General features: G+C 45.9%; 2 long non-coding RNA genes across 3 annotated transcripts in view; both read left to right on the forward strand.

The window, feature by feature from the left end:
• LOC120638269 overlaps positions 1–23,726 on the forward strand; it is a 334,023-nt gene that overhangs the window by 232,649 nt on the left and 77,648 nt on the right. For both annotated transcript variants that reach the window (XR_005659839.1, XR_005659838.1), the window contains exons 5-6: positions 8,849–9,048; positions 9,285–9,326. This is a non-coding gene — a long non-coding RNA (uncharacterized LOC120638269). The remainder of the gene's footprint in view (positions 1–8,848; positions 9,049–9,284; positions 9,327–23,726) is intronic.
• Positions 19,691–22,230, forward strand: LOC120638270. The gene is made up of 2 exons (XR_005659840.1): positions 19,691–20,489; positions 21,494–22,230. It is a non-coding gene; the product is annotated as an uncharacterized LOC120638270 (long non-coding RNA).

Below are 23,726 nucleotides of genomic sequence, written 5' to 3' on the forward strand. Positions count from 1 at the left end.
AAAGCTAAATGTCCGGTTCCTTCCCAGATTCCTTGATGATGAAACTACTTGGCAGTGTCTTGGAACAGGGCCTGATAATTTGGTTTGAGAATATGTTTGGCTGGACCTAACTGGGAGCCAACATGTGGACTCTATTTTCTCCCCCCACATGGAACCCAAAATAGGAAACGTCGAAACGAATGCAAATGTAGGAATTCTCCCCGAATGGAACCCGAAACAGGAAAAGTCGAAACAGATAGCCGCGTCGGAATTCGTTGAAAGGAAGCTGGTGGATGAGGAGCATTACTTCAGAATCACATCTCTCTTGGATTATAAGGAGCACCTGTATTTGAGCGTATTTGAGGAGGAACTTGAACGGAGGGAAACGTTTAAATTCGTCTGTGTCAGTATGGCTAATGATCATCAAATCCATTTAAAAAAAATAAATGGATGACCACATGACTAAAATGCTAAATTCATATTCGTGATTGGTAAATCACATTGGCAGTTTAGAAAGAATTGTTATTGTAATTTTGGTATTTGTTAGGTGCTTACTATATGCCAAGCACTGTACTACGTGCTGGAGTAGATAGAAAAGCAGCATGGCTTAATGGAAAGACCGTGGACTTGGGAGTCAGAGATCATGTGTTCTAATTCCGACTCTGCCACTTGTCGGCTTTGTGACTTTGGGCAAATAGCTTAACTTCTCTGTGCCTCAGTTTCCTCATCTGTAAAATGGGGATTAAGACTGTGAGCCCCACGTGGGACAACCTGATTACCTCGGATCTACTCCGGCGCTTAGAACAGTGTTTGGCACATTTGAACTGTGAGCCCGTTGTTGGGCAGGGATTGTCTCTATCTGTTGCTAAATTGTACATTCCAAGCGCTTAGTACAGTGCTCTGCACATAGTACGCGCTCAAAAAATACGACTGAATGATTGAACAAATGCCATCATTATTATTTTTATACAAAACCATCAGGACCCATGTGGGGCAGGAGAAAGACCAGGTATTGAATCCCTTTTTTTACAGAGGAGGAAACTGAAGCACAGAGAGGTTAAATGATTTGGCCAAGGTCAGATAGCAGGCAAGGGGCAGAGTCAGGATTAGAACCCAGGTCCTCTGACTCCCAGGTGCATGTACTTTCCACTAGGCCACAAATGGGTTTTCAAACATCTTCCCCTCTAGACTGTAAGCTCATACGTGGCATAGTAGATGGAGCACGGACCTGGGAGTCAGGAGGTCATGGGTTCTATCTAATACCTGCTCTACCACTTGTCTGCTCTGTGACCTTGGGCAAGTGGCTTCACTTCTCTGGGCCTCAGTTACCTCACCTATAAAATGGGGATTGAGACTGTGAGCCCCATGTGGGACAGGAACTGAGTCCTACCCGACTTGCTTGTATCCACTCCGGCGCTTAGTATAGTGCCTGGCACATAGTAAGCACCTAACAAATAGCATAATTATTATTGCAGGCAGGCTAACGTGTCTACCAACTCTGTTGTGTGGTACTCTCTCAAGTGCTTAGTTCAATGCTCTACGCATGGTAAGCCCTCCATAAATACTATTGATGATGATGATGATGATGATATGGTGTTCTTTACCAATTAATTTTTGTTCTTCATTAGTAGCCTTTTCTATTACAATATAAACTTGTCTTATCAGTTATAATTGCCCTACTTATTTGCCTAATTTTTGCAACATTAAAACAAGGGTGGGGCTATCATGTAGGTTAAAAAGAAGGCTAGTAATAACAGAAGGACAAAAAAGAGAAGAGAAAAAAGAGGGAAAGTAAGAGGGCATGTAAGACTTCACTAGATTTAATTTATTGCCCTCTCCCAAGTGCTGCATTTGAGAGGCAAGCACTCAATGAATTAACTCCCCTACCTGGTTTCTTGTCATTCTCTTCTTTCTGTTACTCCACCCCTGGCCCACTGGCAATCTTAATAATGAACTGAAGTCCCCCTCCCTGAGACATTCTTACTTCAGATGTTTTTGGCTCCTCCTCCTTCCTAAAACTTACCCCTTAACACTTGGCTAGTACCGGATTTGATCAGCCAAAAGCACTTAGAGAAGAAATTCTAAAAGGACAGTGACTGTGTCTTGTTCCTCCTTGGCAACAATCCACAATGTCAAACCGGGGCTGCTCAGTAAACTGTAGGCTCAAGATGACATTTCAGGTTTTTCTCCGCAGTGTCAGAAAAAAAGGGAACTTGGCAATTCTCCCAGAATCAATGGGGCTTTTCCACTGCCATTCCACAAGTTTTCTAATACCGGGCCCTTCTCGGTACCGGAAGTTGCCGGAAAAACAAAAGCAGCAGGCTTAAGAGGCCTAGTCGGTGAAATGGGAAGTCTTGTTTTGGTCCTGCTTAAGTCTGGCGGACCACTCTGGCTGTCGCTGTGCGGTAAATAACTGTGTGGCCCCAAACAGGTCCCCTCAAACTTTGGTGTAATTTCTCTAACTGTAGAATGCAGGTAACACTTGCTGTTGTCATCTCCCTGTGATGTTAATGATAGTAACATAGTTGCTTGGGTGGCAATACTTCACGATTTGGGACTTTGCTAGTCTGTAAGCTCATTATACCCCTCTCAGGGTCACACCTGGAGAGTTTCCAGTCCTCTACCAGTCTCGACAACGGGAGGGAGAGCCAAGCAGAGGCCTGTCCATTCCATTCCTAGCTTGGCCGGTGGCTAGCGAGAGGAAGGCCACCTGCTAAAAGTCAATACTTACCTATGCCGGGCAGCAGAGGCAAGGGAGAGAGTCAAGGGTGGGGGACTCAGTTTACTGCACGGAGAAAGTCAGTGGTAAACCGCTTTTATATTTTTACCAAGAAAACTCTATGGATCCACTACCAGAACGAGTACAGATGGAGGTGGGGTGTTCTGGGAGAGATGTGTCTCTCTCTGCTTCAGGTTCCTCATCTGTAAAAAAGGGAATCAATATCTGGTCTCCCTCCTGCCCCACATGGGTCCTGATGGTTTTGTATAATAATAATAATGATGGCATTTGTTCATTCATTCAATCGTATTTATTGAGCGCTTACTATATGCAGAGTAGTGTACTAAGTGCTTGGAATGTACAATTCGGTAACAGATAAAGACAATCCCTGCCCAACGACGGGAGAGATGTATCCATGGAGTCGCTATGAGTCGGAGATAACCCGACAACGTAAGACAAGACAAGACAAAACTCATTATGGGCAGGGAATGTGTGTGCTAATTTCTCCTGTCGTCTCCCAAGTGCTTAGAACAGTGCTCTGCACATAGTAAGTGCTCAATAAATACCATTGACTGATTGATTTATGATGGCAAAGGCCCAAATCTCACTCTCTTTCTCTTTTACAAATATATTATATATAATATATAAATGGCAGTCGTACGTATATTCTATTTTGCTGTTTAAATCGAAACCAGCATCATTAATATTCATTGTAAGAGAGCAAGAAATTAAGCAGCTGAAACTAAGCGGATCATTTTCATGAAAGTTTAAAAATAGAACCCTCTTCAATAATATTGTCTTCTTTTAGACTTCAGGTGCTCACTGCCAACAAATATAGCAGTGGCGTGACAGGACAGTGTGGGTAGGAGTCACTGACAATTTATTTGGCCTGATAGATTCCTTCTCACCCAGCTAACAGCATTAATGAAATGCTCAGTTTGGGAACAAATAGGCCTTCCCTACAAGCCAAAGGTGATGCGCTTTGGATTGAACATTAGGAGGGAATTTGGAAACATTGTGCCTCTATCAATCCACGAATCAATCTTATTCACCGAGCACAGCGCTTACTGTGTGCTAGAGCTCTGTACTAGTTGCTTGGGAGAGGCCAGTTTAACAGAGTTGATAGATATGTTCCCTGTCTACAGTAAGCGTACAGTCTGTCTAGATAGTTTGTGATGTAATGGCAGAAGACATGGTTGTGAGGACACATTTGGAGCCGGTCAAGGCAAATCAACATCAAAATCTAACTCAGAGGTGACCAGATTTCATGAACAAAAGAGCCAAGTGATAATAATAATAATAATAATGTTGGTATTTGTCAAGCGCTTACTATGTGCCGAGCACTGTTCTAAGCACTGGGGTAGACACAGGGGAATCAGGTTGTCCCACGTGGGACTCACAGTCTTAATCCCCATTTTACAGATGAGGTCACTGAGGCACCGAGAAGTTAAGCGACTTGCCCAAAGTCACACAGCTGACAAGTGGCCGAGCCGGGATTCGAACCCATGACCTCTGACTCCAAAGCCCGTGCTCTTTCCACTGAGCCACGCTGCTTCTCAAGTGCTTAGTACAGGTCTTCGCGCACAGTAAGCTCTCAATAATCCCACAGCATTCATGTACAGATCTGTAATTTTATTCGTTGCTATTGTCTGCCTCCCCGGCTGTAGACCGTAAGCTCGTTGTGGGCAGGGAACGCCAATGTTTATTGTTGTATTGTACTTTTGAAGAGCTTAGTACAGTGCTTTGCACACAGTAAGTGCTCAAACCATACAATGGATGAATGAATGAATGAATGAATAAATGAACCCACAAGCTTAATGTGCCTGCAGATCAGGAAAGAGATTCCTAAATCCAGAACCTGCCTGACCTAGGTCCTGGATGGACGGTGATGCTGAGTGCTTGGGAAAGCGCAACAAAATTACAAGACGCTATCTTTTGCCCTCAAGAACCTTCCAGTCTAACAGGGGATACCAGCAAAAAATGAATGACAAATTGGAAGAAAACGGTGCAATCTCCTTGTGAGCAAAGAACGATTCTGCCAACTCTGTTGTAGTATACTCTCCCAAACCTTCAGTACAGTGCTCTGCACTCAGGAAAGTTCAATACGTAACACTGACATCGATAACTGCTTAAATAGAACAGTTTGTAAATCGATATGTATCCTAGTGCTCTGGTTGTTTGTAGATGGAAAGATTTAGAGGAGGTGACCCAGAAGTGCCAAGGTGGTAACTGGGAGGATATGATGTGGGAAGTAGGAAAATCAGGGAAAGCTTCCTGAAGAAGAGCTTTGTTGTAGCAGATTTGAAGGGAGAGGAAGTTCTAGTCACGGGGAAGGGCATGAGCGAGAGGTCATCCAAGTGCAGGTCGATTGTTTTGACCTAGCTGGAAACCGGCAGAGTACTCGATTTTCCAGCCTTCTTTTCATTCTCATGCATTCATTCAATCATATTTCTTGAGCGCTTACTGTTTTGCAAAGCACCGTACTGAGCACTTGGAAGAGTGCAGTAGAACAATAAACAGAGACATTCCCTGCCCACAAGGAGCTTATAGACTAGAGGGGGAGACAGACATTACGATGAATAAATAAATAAATTACGGATATGTACATTTTCATTTGACAAATAGGGTGGTCACTGTGTCTCTCTGGCCCAAGGAAGCTACACGGCCATACAAATTCTAGAGCATTCTAGAGAATCATTGAAACCCCTTTCGCTTTTCCAGGCACAAGGAAGTACAAGTGGTGCTGAGCGAGACACTTTCACTCTAATTAATTCTTGGCCCTGAAGTTTCAGACCTGAAGCACTTCTCTTATTCTTGATTGGAGATTTCCTCCTACGTCATAAATGACCAAGACCCCAGTGGTTCATTTTTTTAAATCATTGAAAGGAAGTGCCACACTCAAGCCCAGTGTAAAAACTAGACAAAGGCATATCAGTGTCAGATTGTAAGGTCCTCTACTAGATTGTAAGCTCCTTTTTTTTAAAATGGCATTTGTTGAGCCCTGACTATATGCCAGGCACTGTACTATGGACTGGGATAAAAACTAGATAATCGGGGTTGGGCACAGTCCCTGTCCAGCATGGGGCTCACTCTCTTAATCCCCATTTTACAGAGGAAGTAACTGAGGCAGAGTGACTTGCCCAAGGTGACACAGCAGACAAATGGTGGAACTGGGATTAGAACCCATGTCCTCTGACTCCCAGGCCTCTGCTCTTTCCACTAGACCTACACTGCTTTTCCTTGAGGGCTGTTTTTGTGACTACCAGACTCTATTGTATCATCCTCTCCCAAGTGCCTAGTACAGTGCTCTGCACACAGTAAGCACTTAAAAAATACTGTCCCTTGATTGACTGACTGATTGGTTTTGAGGAGGCTGCCCAGAGATATTTTATGACTAGAGATATGATTAGAGAAGCAGCCTGGTGTAGTTGATAGCGCAGGGGCCTGGGAGTCAGAAGGTCATGGGTTCTAATCCCTGCTCCGCCACTTGTCTGCTGTGAAACCATGACAAGTCACTTCACTTCTCTGTGCTTCAGTTACCTCATCTGTAAAATGGGGATAGAGACTGTGTCCAACCCGTTTTACTTGTATCCACCCCCGCGCTTAGCACAGTGACTGGCTCATAATAAGCGCTTAACAAAGACCATAATTATTATTATTATATTTTACCTCACACACGCCTGTTGTACTCATATTTGCAGCCAGCCATCTCACGATGCACACCGCTGGCCACAGCAGCAATGGGAAAGAGAGTGGGGATGGTTCACTGCTACCCATCACCACTCCTGAGACTCTCTCTATACTTTTCCTGGGTCTGTCCCGCTGGCAAGATCCCCCACTGAAACTGGGAGAAATATTATTATCCTTACTATTAGTAATAAGAAAAATAATAATTGTGGTACTTTGAAAGCACCATGTACCAAGCACTGTTCATTCAGTTGAATTGATTGAGCGCTTACTGTATGCAGAGCATTGTAGTAAGCACTTGAGGGAGTACATTATAACAATAAACAGACACATTTTCTTCCCAAAATGAAGTGCTGGGAGAGATACAAGCCAATCAGGTTAGACACAATCCCGGTCCCACATGGGGCTCACAGTCTTAATCCCCATTTTACACATGAGGGAATTGAGGCCCAGAGAAGTGAAGTGACTCGCCCCAGTTCACACAGCAGACAGGTGGCAGAGCCAGGATTAGAACCCACGTCTTCTGACTCCCAGGCCCGTGTTCTTTCCACTAGGCCACGCTCTCCGGGGGCATAAATGGGGGCAGTAATGATGACCGATGAGCCTTGGTCCAGGCCTGAAGATTTTGGGGCGAAGAATCTACACAAGGAATCGATCGTAGGGTTAGATGTCTGTGCAGTCTGTCATTCTCTTGTCCCTGAGGTTATGTCCCCAGAGTGCTCCGAATGAGTAGGTGGGGAGAGGTACAGGTCATTGCCAAGTACACTCAATAAATCCCTTCAAGCCCAAAGTGACCGCAGCATAGTGCCTTTACTGTATCATAGCACCTTGGATCAGCAGACAGCTGCTCAGGAAGCAGCATGACCTAATGGTTAGAGCACGGCCCTGGGAGTCATAAGGTCATGGAACCTAATCCCGGCTCCGCCGCTTCTCTGCTGTGTGACCTTGGGCAAGTCCTTCATTTCCCGGCGCCTCAGTGACCTCATTCTGGAAAACGGGGATCGAGGCCGTGAGCCCTCGTGGGACAGGGACTGTGCCCAACCCGAGTCCTAGCGCGGCCCGTAGTGCTTAACAAATACCATAATTATTATCATTAATTATTAACCTTCTTGGGTAGCCACTGTCACGTTCACCGCCCAACTAACCGGCTACCTTCAGGTTTCTTCGCCACGTGAAATGCCCCAGGTTTCTGTTTCTCATCAGTTTTCACCCCACACTGGCCCTTCAACTGTCCTCCATTGCCCCTGTTGGAATGAGAAGCAGCGAGCTCAGTGGAAAGAGCACGGGCTTGAGAGTCAGAGGTCATGAGTTCGAATCCCGGCTCTGGCACTTGTCAGCTGTGTGACCGTGGGCAAGTCACTCAACTTCTCTGTGCCTCAGTTACCTCATCTGTATAATGGGGATTAACTGTGAGCCGCACATGGGACAACCTGATTACCCCGTATCTACCCCAGCGCTTAGAACAGTGCTCTGCACATAGTAAGCGCTTAACAAATACCAACGTTATTATTATTATTAGAACCCCAGGCTCGATGGGCTAATGTCCTGACCAAGTTGGCAATGTTGATGGTCTGTGTTCTACAGGGAGGAATAGAGACAGATCTCCTGATCTCTTGGCCAGCATTCTGCCCCTTACCGATAAACCAAGTGAACCCTTGGGAACACAGATGCCCCTTTGCATCCAATCGTCTGGTAAAACGTCACTTCCCCCTCTACTTTAAACTTTAGAGCTTTCCATTATCCAACCCAGACAATTTTTAGTGCTTCACCCAGACAAGGTGAAGGTCACAGATTTTCATCAATGAGCCCGTGTGACTCACCCTCTAGAAACAATGAATCAGCCCAAGCTCACTCACAGAAATGCCTCCTGTTTTCTAGATAGTCTACCGAGAAAAGATGAATCTCTCTTCTTCGCTCTTCCATTCCTAAATTAGCCAGCCATTTGAAAAGTGGAAATTATTCCTTATTCAAGAGAACCTTCTATTTTCAGATCAGATAACTGCAGGAGAAGTGGGGTGTCACTCTTCATTAGCAGAGAATTTTTAATAAAGAGTCTTCGGGGCCTCATTTAGTTCACATTGACGCCACTGATTGAGCACGAAGGATAGATCTCCTGAAATAGAGGGTCGTTTATTAAAAATGAAAACTTTAAGTTGATATGCGTGCCAGAAATCCATCATAAGAATGTTCCAATTGAAAAAGACAAGTTGCTTCCTCTAGGAAATTTTCTATCCGAAGGGTTGTGCAATCTTCAAACTCTGCAGAGCCACACAGGCAAATCAAACCCTTCAAATGGAATCGAAAAATCACTTATCCTTAACTTCCCAAGCCCGATTTTGTGTTACTGCAACTGGTTTTGCTAAAGGAACACGCCACAGTTTTCTGATTTGAAGCTCGATGTACCCTCGGATGTTTATTTTAGCCTTAAGATCCTTTCCCTCTCTCTTTTATTTTTCCTTGAAGGTGATCCCCGAAAGGCTGAACAAGACAGAGGAGTCGAGCAGTTGAATCTTTGCAAAGAATGTTCAAAACACGTCCCACCCAGTGAGTCTGTAAAGGCTAGCCTTCCTGGAATCGCTGCTGAATGAGCTAGAGACCCTGGGAACTTGGACCAGCCAAACTTAGAAGTATGAAGAGAATGTAGTGAGAGGAAGTGGTAGAGGGTGAGTCAGCATATGAGTAATTTTGTTCCAATGAGAATGAAGACTGTGAGGTGTGTGTGTGTGGGGAGGGGGGGTTAAATTTTTTTTTTTTTGGGTCTTAATCTTTTGGACATCATTGCTTAATGGAGAAAAATAAGTGATTGTGCTTGTATGGCTGGTACTTTTTAGGTTTTTTAAACTCATATTCAAATGACACTTTGCCTGCATGCATAATGCCTACTTATTTATCTCCATAGGCACTCTGTTCTTAGGAAAGAGGAGAAAGCAGCTTCTCTCTGGTGAGTATATGTTTCTGACATTTTCTCGGTTTTTGCAGTTCGCCTCGGGATCTGGCAGAATTCTGGGGGTTCCATCCCGGGAACTTTGTTCAGACGTGTTAAGATCCGTAACTTGAAGCGTGCCTCTCTTTCATCCCTAAAATCAGGCGGTGCTTTGATCTGGGAGTATTAGGGACTTCCTGACTCATTATTGGGGGATAATTCAGAAGCAGATGATATAGCAGCTGACTTTGGTGGCAATAATAACGTCTAGCTGTAGAATCAGCTCGTCGAGGTCCATTTAGGTTCAGAAGTAACATTTAGAGTTTGATGGGGGTAATTTGTACAGAGCCCCAAGGGGTGCAGAAATGAATTGTATTTCTGCAGAGCGTTCGTGGAAAGTTGTCCTGAATTGTTTCTGCTTTGGGTTGAGCTGCCCACATTCAGCACAAGGACACTAAAGAGAAGAATCAGAATTTTGTCTTCAGTCTCCGATCTACCGAATGAATGGTTCAGGAAGCTATTCTTTGGTGCTGTTTTTCACTTGGATCAAAATGTTTAGATCAGTAACAGGGCAGCGGGAGAAGATATTGCAATGTAATTTAAAAGGGCAACGAACGTGGATTTATCAAAAAGAAATAGGTATTGCTTCTCTGCTTAGGAACTGACAACTATCTGTGCTATTTTTAAGTACAATGTTGGAAACTTTTTTTAGACCAGTTTAGTTACAGTAAATGAAACAATTAAAATGTCAAGCATGTCTTTTGACAAGCATTTTTGGTAAATTCGCTTTTGTAAAAAAAAAACAAAAAACACCCCACTGAATTTAGCATGATAGGCAGGGAACTGCAGTCTTTTCAGTGTAGTCATTTGAGTGTGTGGGTTTTCTGGGTTAAAATGAGTCAGCATACGCTTTTTAAAAAGTCTTGTTGCTAGGGAGAGATTAAATCTGCCTTCAATATCTTGTAGCCATTGGACGGTTCTATTCTCTCTGCAACCTATTCTAGTTTAGAGGATCCCCTTTGCCCCCTGAGACAGAAAATGTTTTGACTCTTAACTGTAGGCCTGTTGTAGCAAAAGAGCGTGTTTTATTTCCAAAGATTCTAATTTTTATTCGGCATTAGGTGTTGGTTGTTTTTAGGTATTGGGTTGGGAGCACCAATTCAAGTAGGGATTTGTGAAACCAAAGGAAAAGTTGAATGAAAAGGCGTGGTGAAGTCAGCCTCTATCCCGGAGTTCCTTCTTCCCATTTTCGTTGTAATTCCGTTTTCCGTGCAGTGGTCATTATAGTAATGGCCATTGTCGTTGTCATCCTGGTATTAGTAGTCGCTGTGGTATTTACTAAGCACTTACTTCGTGCAGAACACTGTACTGAGTGCTGGGAAAGAGCGTAAAGGTGGGAAAGTGCTGGGAAAGAACGTAAAGGTGGGAATCAGACCCTGTCCCTTGAGGGGCTCACAATCTATCAATAGAGGGGGAGGGGGAGGGGAGGACTGGAATAGAGGGGGAGGGGAAGAGGAGGACTGGAGACAGACACATTCAGTGAAACACTGAGCCATCAAAACAGCATAAGGGGCAAAGACACTACGCGATATACAAAATAAAAGCCAAAATCAGTAGGAAGCTGGGGCTAGAGGTGCAGAATTCCTCCGCATGATTCAGAGTCCAAAGCAAAGGCTACCACAGCCATTAGCTTTCCCGAGGTTCTGTGGGGCCCCGCGCTGCGGGCGCTGTTCTCGTTGCCGCCGGGCCGGTGGGAAGCAGAGCGGGATGGGGGCTCCTCAAAATGGTGTGGAGGGGAGCCGAAGGGAAGGGAACTGGTTCGGCCGTGTGGAGGAGGGTACCGAAAGCACTGGGGGAGGCGAGACTGAAAATGCCGGATGTTTTGTTTGGCTCCAGAGGCGAAGAGGGTCCGAAAAGGCGGAGCGTCGGCTTTTATACCTGGTCTGGCAGGGATGTCAGGGGCGCCGAAGGATTGGAGGGAAGCGAGGTTGGAGTTTCCAGATGTTTTGGCCCGCTGGAGGTGAAGATGGTCCGAAGTGGCAGAACAACAGGCTTTCTAATCGGCCCGGTGGGCGCAGAGCATGCAGGGAGCAGACAGAGAGCTCCTCAGCTGCTGTTGGAGGGCTGAGGGGGGCAGGGCGCACGTTTTCTTCAGCTGACACGAGGAATAGAGAAGCAACATGACTTGGCGGTTAGAGCATGGACCTAGGAGTCAGAGGACCTGGTTCTATTCCCGGCTCCGCCCCCTGCCTGCTTTGTGACCCTGGGAAACTCACTTTGCTTCTTTGGGACTCAGTTCCCTCATCTGGAAAATGGGGATTAAGAGCGTGAGCCCATATGGGACAGGGACCGTGTCCACTATGATCGACTTGTATCTGCCCCGGAACTAATCACTGGGCTTGGCACATAGTAAGCGCTTAACAAGTACCATTATTATTATTAATATTTGATAGTCTCCAAATGGAATATCAGAGTCAGTAAGAGTCAGGCCTCAGTGCAACGTATTGGGCGTCCAGCAGTATTTTGCCCAGTCATAAATCTGCTTTATTGGCATAACTGAGGAAAAAGTCAGCAGCTTGTCCTGGGCAGGGAGGGTGTCTACCAACTCTGTTATGCACCCAAACACTTAGTACAGTGCTCTGCACCCAATAGGTGCTCCATAAATACAACTCACTGACCGACTGACTAAATATAGGGTACGGGCACCTGGGTTCTAGTCAGCTGGGCCACTGCCCAGTGGGATAATTATCAGTACAAGATACCAACTTCCTTAAAGGGATGAGGGGCTCCTATGGAAGCTGGAGACTGGCAAGACATAAGGAACCATGTCTTCATCCGGGACATGGAATTCATTACCACAGGAAGTCGACAGTTGAAAGATGGGCTTGGGTCACTTTGTGGAGAGGAGGGATGTAATGGGCCGTTTGAGAGAAAGATAGGGAATCAAACAATCGATGGTATTTATTGAGCACTTCCTGTGTGCACAGCAATGTACTAAGCACTTGAGAGAGCACAACATAATAGAATTGGTGGGCCCCGCCCAAACGAGGGAAGTAGAAGGGACAGTTATGGATATTGGAGAGTCCATCTCAATAATGGTTTTCAGGGAGAGCAACCAATCATAATAATTATAATAATAATTATGGTATTTGATAAGTGCTTACTATATGCTGAGCACTGTTCTAAGCACTGGGGTAGATGCAAGGTCATCAGGTTGTCCCACGTGGGGCTCACAGTCTCAATCCCCATTTTACAGATGAGGTAACTGAGGCACAGAGAAATTAAGTGGTTCGCCCAAGGTCACACAGCAGACAAATGGCGGAGCCGGCATTAGAACCCACGTCCTCTGACTCCCAAGCCCGTGCTCTTTCCACTAAGCCACGCTGCTTCCCATGAGGAATCCTGTCCAAAGATCAACTAGTGGGCTGGATGGACCTCATTGATTCATTCATTCAGTCATATTTATTGAGCGCTTACTGTGTGCGGATCACTGAACTAAACGCTTGGGAGAGGACAATGCGACAATAACAGACACATGCCCTGACCACAAAGAGCTTACAGTCTAGAGGGGGAGACAGACATTAATCTAAAGAAATAAATTACAGATATGGACATAAGTGCTGCTTGTTCTCTAGACTCTGAGCTCATTGTGGACATGGAATGTCACCGTTCATTGCTGTATTGTACTTTCCCAAGTACATAGTAAGGGCTTAATAAATACGATTGAATGATGAATACTGATTGTTTCCCTCCCAAGCGTTTAGTACAGTGCTCTGCACCCATTAAGCACTCAGTAAATACCACTGCCCGATCGATCGATCGATCTGACCCAGCATCGGCCTTGCTTCTGGAATCCTTTTGGCGAAATGAAAGAAATCCAGGCGAAGCAATTGAATTTAGTGGAAGAAAGCTGCTTCAGTGCGTGGCCATTTGCCAAGGCTCGAACAACACCTGTCCGAGCCCTGTTACCTGTCTGCGTCTGAAAAGACCGAGAAATCGGTTCTTGGAGGAGATTGCAGGAGTGAGGCGGAAAGGAATCTAATCCTTCGCCCTTCCTTTTAAGAGCTCCGGGACTTCTTCAAGGCGTGGGGAGTGAGAGGAATCGCGTCAGTGAGCCATAAAGTTTGCGGTGGCCTTACTGTGTGCCAGGAGGTAGTCAAGTGATTATTGGTGGCAAATTTCCTCCTCAGCCTCATGGGTGATGATGAGAGTGAACCAGGACCACACCCAAGCCCACGATTACTTCTTGGAAAAATGGAATGAGGTTTAAGCGTTTGACTGACTTTTCCAGATGGTTCAAAAAAGTTGCCTCCCTGTGTAGATAGAAGAGAATCGGGAGTAACGGGGTTTACTTTCATTCATTCATTCAGAAGTGTTTATCGAGCGCTTACTGTGGGCAGAGCACTGTACTAAGCGCTTGGGAGAGTACATTATAGCAGAGTTGCTAGTCCCATTCCCTGCCCACAGAATAACTTTGAAGTGGGCAAAGGGAACTTAATTGATTATTTTAAATTTAATATATCTGTTAAGCGCTTGCTGTATGCCGGGCACTATACTATCAGGCACTGTACTAAGCACTGGGGTAAATACAAGGTTGGATACAGACCATGTCCCACATGGAGCTCACATTCTTAATCCCCATTTTGCAGATGAGGTAACTGAGGCACAGAGAAGTGAGGTGACTTGCCCAAAGTCACACAGCTGACAAGTGGCGGAGTCAGGATTTGAACCCAGGCCCGTGCTCTATTCACTAGGCCACATTGACTGTTGATCAGGAAAACCAGGGGGAATAATTGTAGTATTCGCTAAGGGCTTACTATATGCCAAGCACTGTGCTAAGTGCTGGGTTAGATATGGGATAATCAGGGTCCACATGGGGCTCACAGAGTCAAGTAGGAAGGAGAACTCGGGTTGAATCCCTATTTTACAGGTGAGGAAACTGAGGCACAGAGAAATAAAGTGGCTTTCCCAAGGTAACAGAGCAGACAAGTGGCAGAGCAGAGATTAGAACCCAGGCCCTCTGATTCCCAGGTCCCAGTTCTTTCCACTAGGTCACATTGTTCTCATCATGCCAAGCCCTTGGGCCAGGCAATCTAAATCATTAACTTTCTGACTTGGGCATTCCAGATTCCCACGTCCATTCCTCTACCATCTATAGAAAAAAAATCAAGTTCTAGTTCTTATCAGTTCTTTCGCCTGTCATTGGAGGATTCTCAACTCTTTACTGGAGTGGGCAGACATTGGGTTTTATACCCCAGTGTTCAGTTTCTGGCTGGTCTGTCCCCTATCCTGTTTAGATTCATTATTGGATGACTGTCAAGGCTCAGCTCTTCTGCTTAAAACCATGGCCTAATAATGATAATAATTAATAATAATTATGGTACTTAAGTGCTTACAAAGTGCCAGGAACTTGGGGTGAATACAAGCAAATCAAGTTGGACACACGTGGGGCTCACAGTCTCAATCCCCATTTTCCAGACGAGGCAACTGAGGCCCAGAGAAGTGAAATGACTTGCCCAAGGTCACACGGCAAACAAGTGGCAGAGGCAGGATTAGAACCAGGGGCCTCGTGACTCCCAGGCCGCGCTAGATCCACTATACCTAGACACAGCGCCCGGGTTCACACAGCCCTAGAAAGGGAATTTCATGGGTCCAGAGCAAGTGATGGCTTCAGGGTGTCCCGAGAGAGAAACAGCATTGGCACAAGGCTGGGCACAGTGCTCTGCACACAGTAAGAGTTCCATAAATTCGATTGAATGAATGAAGCCTGAGTCTAATCCGGCTCTGCCCTTTGCCTGCTGTACAATGCAGATGTTTTGTATTATTTGGTATTGTACTTGTTTTGTTTCTGTATTGTGTCGTACTTTACACTGTACTCTCTCAGGTGTACGAGAAGCAGCATGGCCTAGCCTGGGTTCTAATTCTCGCTCCTCCACTTGTCTGCGGTGTGACCTCGGGCTTCACTTCTCTGTGCCTCAGTTACTTCATCTGTAAAATGGGGATTAAGATTGTGAGCCCCATGTGGGACAGGGACTGTGTCCAGTCCGATTATCTTGTATCTACTCCAACGCTTCGAACAGTGCCTGGAACATAGTAAGCGGTTAATAAATAGCATTTTAAAAAAGTGCTTAGGGCAGCCCTCAATGAATACCACTGATTGAATGAGTGATCGTGTTCCCCTGGGGAAGTTACTTAACTTTTCTATGCCTCAGTTTTCTCATCAGTAAAATGGAGATAAAATGCCTGGGCATTTTATTGTGTGGACTATAAATAGTGTGTGGACTAATTGTACCGTATTTACCCCAGCGCTTAATAATAATAATAATAATAATAATAGTGTTGGTATTTGTTAAGCGTTTACTATGTGCCGAGCACTGTTCTAAGCGCTGGGGTAGACACAGGGGAATCAGGTTGTCCCACGTGGGGCTCACAGTCTTAATCCCCATTTTACAGATGAGATAACTGAGGCACAGAGAAGTGAAGTGACTTGCCCCAAGTCACACAGCTGAGAAGCGGCAGAGCTGGGATTAGAACCCACGACCTCTGACAAAGGGCCTGGCACAGAAACACTTAAAAATCAATCAGTCAAGCAGCGGTATTTATTGAGGGCTTGCTGAATGCAGAGCACTGTTCTAAGCACTTGGGAGAGTACAACCCAAAAGATTTGGTAGACACTTTCCCCGCCCATTGGGAATTTACAATCTAGAGGCAGATGTAAAGTAAATTACATAAGTGCTGGGAGACTGAGGGTGGGGCGAATATCAAGTGCTTAAAAGGTACAGGTCCTAGTGCATTGGCGATGCAGAAGGGAGAGGGATTAGAAGAAATGAAGACTTCATTGGGGAAGACTTCTTGGAGGAGGTGTGGTTTTTATAAGGTTTTGAAAGTGGAGAGAGTGGTGGTCTGCCGTATACGAAGAGGAAGAGAGTTCCAGGGCAGAAGGAGGGAGAAGAGTCGACAGTGAGATAGATGAGATCGAGGTTCAGTGAGTCGGTTTTGGAGGAGCCAAATGTGTGGGCTTGGTTATAATAAGAAATCAGCGAGGTTAGAAAGGAGGGGGTGAGTTGATCGACTGCTTTAAAGCCGATGGTAATGAGTTTCCGTTTGATGTGGAGGTGGATAGAAAACCTTTGGAGGATTTTGAGGAATGGGGAATCGTGAACTGAATTTTTTTTAGAAAAATGATCCAGGCAAGCAGAGTAAAAAAAAGAACGGGAGTCGGGGAGAGACAGGAGGCAGGGAGGTCAGCAAGGAAGCTGATGCAGTGAAAATGGGCTATGATAAGTGCTTGGATCAGCGGGATAGCAGTTTGGATGGAGAGGAAAAGGCAAATTTTAGCGACCTTGCGAAGGTTGGACCAACGGGATTTCGTGACTGAGTGAATGTGGGGTTGAATGACAGAGAAGGGTTGAGGATAATGCCAAAGTCATTATCCTCGAGGTGTTGCCTACGGTGATTGGGGAATTCAAGGGGAGGATAAGGTTTGGGTAGAAAGATAAGGGGTTCTCTTTTAGACAAATAGCACTATTATTATTCTTCTTGTCGTCGTTTTTATGCTCTATTTTTGAGTGAGAGCAGAGTACTTCCGCAAAATGGCACGTCAGACACCATGATTGTTTCAGGGAGGCCAGCGTAAAGGGCGTGAAATTCGGTGAGGCTCAATATCTGGAATTCCCAGGGTCCGCCAGTAGCCTCCCTATGTTCTTAGCAGACACCGAATCTTCCCCGTGCTTGGTTGAGGAGAAGCAGGGTATTAGCATGTTGCAGCAGAAATCCTCTTTGATTCATTGTGTTTGGGGTTTTTCGTTGTCTTTTGAGTCAGCCCTTCATTGCCAGGACAGCGTCAGACGCAGAACGCAGTGCCCTTAGTTGCTGCTGTCTGGTGGTGACCTGGAGCCGGAGATAAGTCGAGGATGTAAATTATGTTGACGTCCGTCTCCCGTGTGGAATCGAGAAGCACCGTGGCTTTGTGGGTACAGCTAGTGCCCGGGAATCAGAAGGACCTGGGTTCTAATCCCAGGTCTGCCATACATCTGCTGTGTGACCTTGGCAAGTCACTTCACTTCTCTGTGCCTCAGTTACCTCATCTTTAACAGTGGGGATGATAATAATAATAATAATAATATTTGTTAAGTGCTTGCTGTGTGCCAAGCATTGTTCTAAGCTCTGGGATAGAGACAAGGTAATCAGATTGTCCCACGTGGGGGCTCACAGTCTTAATCCCGTTTTACAGATGAAGTAACTGAGGCACAGAGAAGTTGTGCCCCAGCTCACACAGCAGACAAGTGGTGGAATGGGGATTAGAACCCACATCCTCTGACTCATGTGGGACAGGGACTGTGTCCAACCTGATGAATCTGTACCTACCACAGCACTTAGAACAGTGCTTGGCACCTAGTAAGCGCTTAATGAATAAAATAATAACAATAATGACTATTATTATTGAGGGGGGAGATGTTGTACTGTCCCAAGCTCTTTGTACAGTGCTCTGCACACAGTGTTCAGTGTGAGCTGGTCACTTTGGGGCTCAGTCTGCCCACCCCTCGCCCTTGTCCTGCCTCTGTCCTGGAACACCCTCCCTCCTCAAATCCAACAGACAATTCCTCCCCCTGCATTCCAAGCCTTATTGAAGACACATCTCCTCCGAGAGGCCTTCTCTCACAACCTCCCCCCTTTCCTCTCGTCTCACTCCCTTCTGCGTCACCCTGACTTACCCCCTTTGTTCTCCCCCCCTCCCAGCCCACAGCACTAAAGTACATATCGCTAATTTACTTATTTATATTAACGTCTGTCTCCCCTCCTCCAGACTCTAAGCTCACTGTGGGCAGGTAATGTGTCGGTGTATGGTTGTATTATACTCTCCCAAGTGCTTAGCATGGTGGTCTGCACACAGTAAGCTCTCGGTAAGTATGCCTGAATAAATAAAAGAGCCTTCTGGGTGAGCTCTAAGGAGGAGAACTCCCTACCAGAAGGATGTTTAGCATTTCCGTTCCTTAAATCCGCCCCCACTCCTCTGGACAGAGCCTGGGAAACTGGTTTTTGCTCCCATCCCAGCCGGTTCTCGCCAGATCTAGCAGCTCTGTCTCTCATCAACTTAGTGGCCGCTCTGCCTGGAAAGGGGAGGGGTGGGATCTACTCTGGCGCTCCCGGAGATGGAAGCAATTGGGTTTCGGGGGTTTCTAAAACACAGTCCCTGACCTTCTGTGACCGGGGAGGAAGAGGAAGAGGGTAAAATGCGGTTTTCTGATGTCTTTTCTTTATCAATCAATGGTACTTACTGATTGCTTACTGGGTGCCGAGCACTGTACTAAGCACTTGGGAGAGTACACTACAACATTCATTCTTTCAGTTGTATTTATTAAGTGCTTACCGCGGGCAGAGCACTGTATTAAGCGCTTAGAAGGGTACAATTCAACAGCAGACTCATTCCCTGCCCACAAGAAGCTTACCGTCTAGAGGGGCAGGCAAACTTGCCACAAGAGGTGAAACCAGAGCAAAAAAATCCATTGAAATCTGCCCTTAACTTCCCGCTCCTTCTGCCTCTCCTCCCATGCTCCTGGGTTGAGCTCGGGGGGTCGGAGGGAGGGGGCGACTGGCATTTGAAGGGGCCTCACCCTCTATAAACCTTGGCCCTGACAGGCAGGCGTATTGAAAAAATAAGAAAAATCAGGGGCTTGGCTTCCACATTTTTCAGTGTCTGGTAGGTTCTAGTCAGGGAGGAATCAGACAGGATCCCGTTAGACCTAGAAAAATCTAGTCCATACTAGAACTGAGCTAGTACTAGTACTAGCAAAGCAGTGTGGCCTAGTGGAAAGAGCACAGGCCTGGTTTCTAAACCCGGCTCTGCCATTTGTCTGCTGTGCCACCTTGGACAAGTCACTTGGGAGACTTGCCTCAGAATTCTTGAGGGGAAAAAGGAACATTTTCTCTTGATTAAAAAGATCTGTTCCATTCTCTTGCCTTTGGAAGTCTTAATGGGGATAACAGAACTCTTCCATTGCAGCTTTCTTGCTTACAAAGTAGAACCCCGCAAATGATCATTTCTTCCAGCGAAGGCTTCTCCTCCTAAAACCTTTGGACGCTTCTTTCTAATCATCTAATAGACTAGAAATTCACAGATAAATACAGTACAGCACAGTCATTTCGAAGAAGGACGATCTCATGGCCCTTATGAGCAGGGAACGTGTCTGCTAACTCTGTTGTATCGTACTCTCCCGTGCGGTTTGTACAGCGCTCTGACCATAGCAAGCGCTCAGTAAATAGCACGGGCCTCGAGGACCTCCCAGTCTCCTTTCCTCAGGTGGTCCTCGCCCCCTTTCATCATCCCTGATGGTACTGTTCTATTGTACTCTCTCAAGCGCTTAGTACGGTGCTCTGCACCCAGTAAGCGCTCAAGAAATACCATTGACCGACTGACAGGAAGGCGAATTAGCGGATAGGGCCGAAATGGAGAACTGCAATGTCATTTACTGGGATATTGCAGCCATATCGTTATATCTGTACCACAGTGACCCTCCAGTTATCTAAAGCAAACAGATCACCACCATCCTCCCTTGCCAGAGCAACTCCATAGGAATTTTACCTAAGGGGATTTTCCCGAGAACCACCCGGAGTTCAGGAAAAAAATCCTCAGTCGAGTACTAACCTAAGAGACAGGAGATCCCAATTCTTAGTTCTACTACCTTCTTTCTGAAAACCTGAGATAATCACTTCACCCCTTACCCCCCCAGTTTCCACAGCTGCAAAACGGGTAATATCATTTGTTACCTCCCAACTCGAATCGAAAGGTGAAGAAGAGCACTTTCAGAACTGCTGGAAAATACCTTAGCGGAAGATCAATGTCAGGGGTAATTCAAGCTCCATTTTGAGCTTGCCCTCTGCCTTCTCTCCACATCCTACTCCCTATATGGTGGTGAGCGTTCACTGGAAACTGCCATCCTATGTCCAAAACGGGGAAGTGTCAGCTATTGTAGTCTGAGGGCTGGAATTTTAAATATTTCTGTGGTCATGACTCATTGCCATTCAATTTTAACAGTCAACTTTCTCCTGCTTATTCTCTTTCTGACTCTGGGCGACATTTGCACAATATTCTCGTTGTAAGAGTAGGAGAATGCATCCCGAATTCATCTTCCAAAATCGCACTGAATTGGAGATTGTCGTCACCGCATGGGAGGCTCGGAGGTAGGTGAGAGAATCGGGGTCACTGCAAAAATTGAATTCCGCTGACCGACAAAGAGCAAAAAGAGGGCAAAAGATATTGAATGATCACTTTTTTTCTTTTCTACTTCAGTCTAACCCAGGCAGACATGGGCATTCTTGACCCTTTTATGGGCTCTTGGGTGATAATTCAATCTTAGCCTAGATTTTTCCTCCATAAAAATTTCATAACTACTCCAGATTTCCTTTCCTACCTTAGTTCTTCAAAATATCTGCTGTCTCCTCTCGGAGAGCCCTCCCGACCGGAGCACATTTACATGAGTTGCCCATTGTGTTCAGTTATTTGATGACGGAAGCAAGACAGGGAAACTGGCATCAGAAAATATGTGTCTCTGCACATATTCACCATGGGTCAACACTTTTCAAAATGAATTTCATTGCGCAGGAAGACGGTCTTGTGACTCTGAATTTTGAAATGCTCTTGGTTCCGGGATGGCATTGTTCATAGAATATTCAATAGTATTTATTGAGCACTTACTATGTGCAGAGCACTGTACTAAGTGTACAATTCGGCAACAGATAGAGACAGTCCCTGAATATGCTACCAATATCAAGCAATCAGTCCTGCAGTGGTATTGCTAGCTAAAATCATCACCTGTCCCTTGATGACGGGGCTCACATTTGCTACCCATTAGCAGCAATTGCGACTGGCTTCTTTATTCGCAGATAAACTCTCCAAGGGCAGGGAGTATGTTTACTTTCTCGCCTGCACCCTGTGAATCTCCTGCGGGACAGAATTCTGCAGTCGATGAATTATCGTTGCCTGCGGTAGACTCGGAACGAGCAGACGCTTATTTATGTCAGACTGGTGATATTTCTTAGCGTGTTTGGCGGTGGGCACAGTGAAATCCTGGCGAAGTGACTGAAGACCTGGGAAGGCACTGTAGGATGGGGAAAGGAAGGAGGGAAGAGTGAAAACTGAGGGACTCATGGGACCTGGAGACATATTTTACTTTTTCTTGTCCTAGAGCCTACCTAGGCCTCAGGAATCGTGACTCCTTTTGGAAGCTGCAGCCCTTAAAAGGTTCGCAACTGGGATGTGTTACGTCAGATACCTCGATAGGTCCCCTCCGTGCCTCAGTTCCCTTATCTGTAAAAGGGGGATGAAGACTGTGAGCCCCACGTGGGACAACCTGATGACCATGTATCTACCCAGAACTTAGAACGGTGCTTGGCACATAATAAGTGCTTAACATCATCATCATCATCATCAAAGACGTCGACTGGGGGTTTTGCTGGTGCTTGGGAAACACCTATTTGAATTATTGATGTTGGAGCTTGTTCTTCTGGACTTGGCCTCTTCGCAGAGCTGATCCAAGCAGGGATTTCTCTTTGATGTCAGCAGGAGAGCCCCGCTCTGATGTGAATTTGGGATGGAAAACCAAATCCCGATCCGGCTTACTCACTGCAGCTGTGTGAGAAAGAGTGGCAACCCAAGAGTTTTCAAAAAAGGAAATGAAGCCAACATGGCTCACTCCCTAGCATTCCTCCTCTTCCAAATAAGACCTCCTCTCCAATTAAGGCTGTCTGGGGAATCTTAGTCAATATTGTTGGACTGTCTATTCTGGAACTTCCCCGGAATAAAATTAGTCACCGGAGAGGGAAGGAGGAAGGGTAGATGATAAACTGACCTTATCCTCACTCTTCCAAACTATCTTTTGGTTTAATATAGCTCCGAACATTAAACTTCTTCAGAACCTCTCTCTGTCCCTGCTCTTGTGGGTCTGGTAATTGAAGGTTTAGGACAAGAGCCGCCCCAAACCACTTCAAAGCTTCCTGTGTTTCGTAAATTGGAGAGCCTCTGAAATATCTCGTGCACAGATACCATGAAGGTGTCGCAATATCCTCATCTTTTCATGGCGATGAAAGGGGAAAAGTATTGGGCAAGTTATTCATCATTCTCAGATGCTCTAGAAGAACCATTCAAGCCATCTGAATCGCTGACCAAGTGGTAAGCAACATGGTGTAGTGGATAGATCATGGGCCTTGGAGTCAGAAGGTCATGGGCTCTAATCCCGGCTCCGCCACTTGTCTGCCGGGGGACCTTGGGCAAGTTGCTTTGCTTCTCTGGGCCTCAATTACCTCATCTGTAAAATGGGGAGTGAGACTGTGACTGAGTCACAGGGACTGTGTCCAACCCGATTTGCTTGTATCCACCCCAGAGATCAGTACAGTGCCTAGCACTTAGTAAGCACTTAACAAATACCACACACATTATTATTAGTCTGCAATGTTGTCCCGCAACAGAGTCAGAAGTAACCGCCTCCTAGAAAAATGATGCCCCTTCACATCACAATTATTACAAATCTGCCCTTCTGTGTTTCCATTTAGATAGTAAAACTGTAGAGAAAGAAAATTGCGGTTAGGCAAATATGTAAACTGGAAGTGTTGACTCTTATCCTGCCTAGTTTTCACTCATTGGAAACGTCGTGTGTCTAGCCCATAATCGGTAGAGGTCCTCTTCAACCGTCATCGATCCATCGTATTTATTGAGCGCTTACTCACTGGTGAGCACTTTGTACGATATAACAGAGTGGGTCGTCACGTTCCCCGACCACAAAGAACTTGCAGTCTGGAGAGGAGACAGACATTAATAATATAAATATGTCGATGGTGGCTACGTACCTGAGTGTTGTGTGGCTGAGGGAGGGGTGAGTGGAGGTTCAAATCCAAGTGCAAGGGTGATGCAGGAGGGAGTGGGAGAAGAGGAAATGAGGGTTTAGTCAGGGAAGGCCTCCTGGAGGAGGTGTGCTTTTAATGTAGCTTTGAAAGTAGGGAGCTGAATCGCTCCCTGGTCAGTCCTGCACCAGAGGTGCCCATGCGGGCCCCGATCAGGGTGAAGCTAAACATGGGCTTGATTGCCCGCTGCTTACGATCCTTGTCCCCCCCCCCCAGCCAGTCGTTGCAAATAGTGCCCTTTCGACAAACGTGAAGATGCCTTGGTGCCGAATCACAGAGCAGTGAAAGACATGAAAAACAAAGTAGATTAGGTCTGAGGGCAAGAGTGTTTCTGTGGTACATTTATAAGACAGAGAACTAGTGCCAGAAATGATTCCCCGATTAAAGAGAAGTGGAGGAGTGGGACTCGAGCTAGGTGCCCAGATCACCCCAAGAGGCTTTCACGGCCTTCCGCGTATTCTGACGATACAGATTTGATCTCAGAATTCACTGGCTTCACGGGGCTTCTGTTTGCAGGGTGGC

The sequence above is a fragment of the Ornithorhynchus anatinus genome, chromosome 1 (assembly GCF_004115215.2).
Source record: "Ornithorhynchus anatinus isolate Pmale09 chromosome 1, mOrnAna1.pri.v4, whole genome shotgun sequence".
Classification (NCBI taxonomy): domain Eukaryota; kingdom Metazoa; phylum Chordata; class Mammalia; order Monotremata; family Ornithorhynchidae; genus Ornithorhynchus; species Ornithorhynchus anatinus.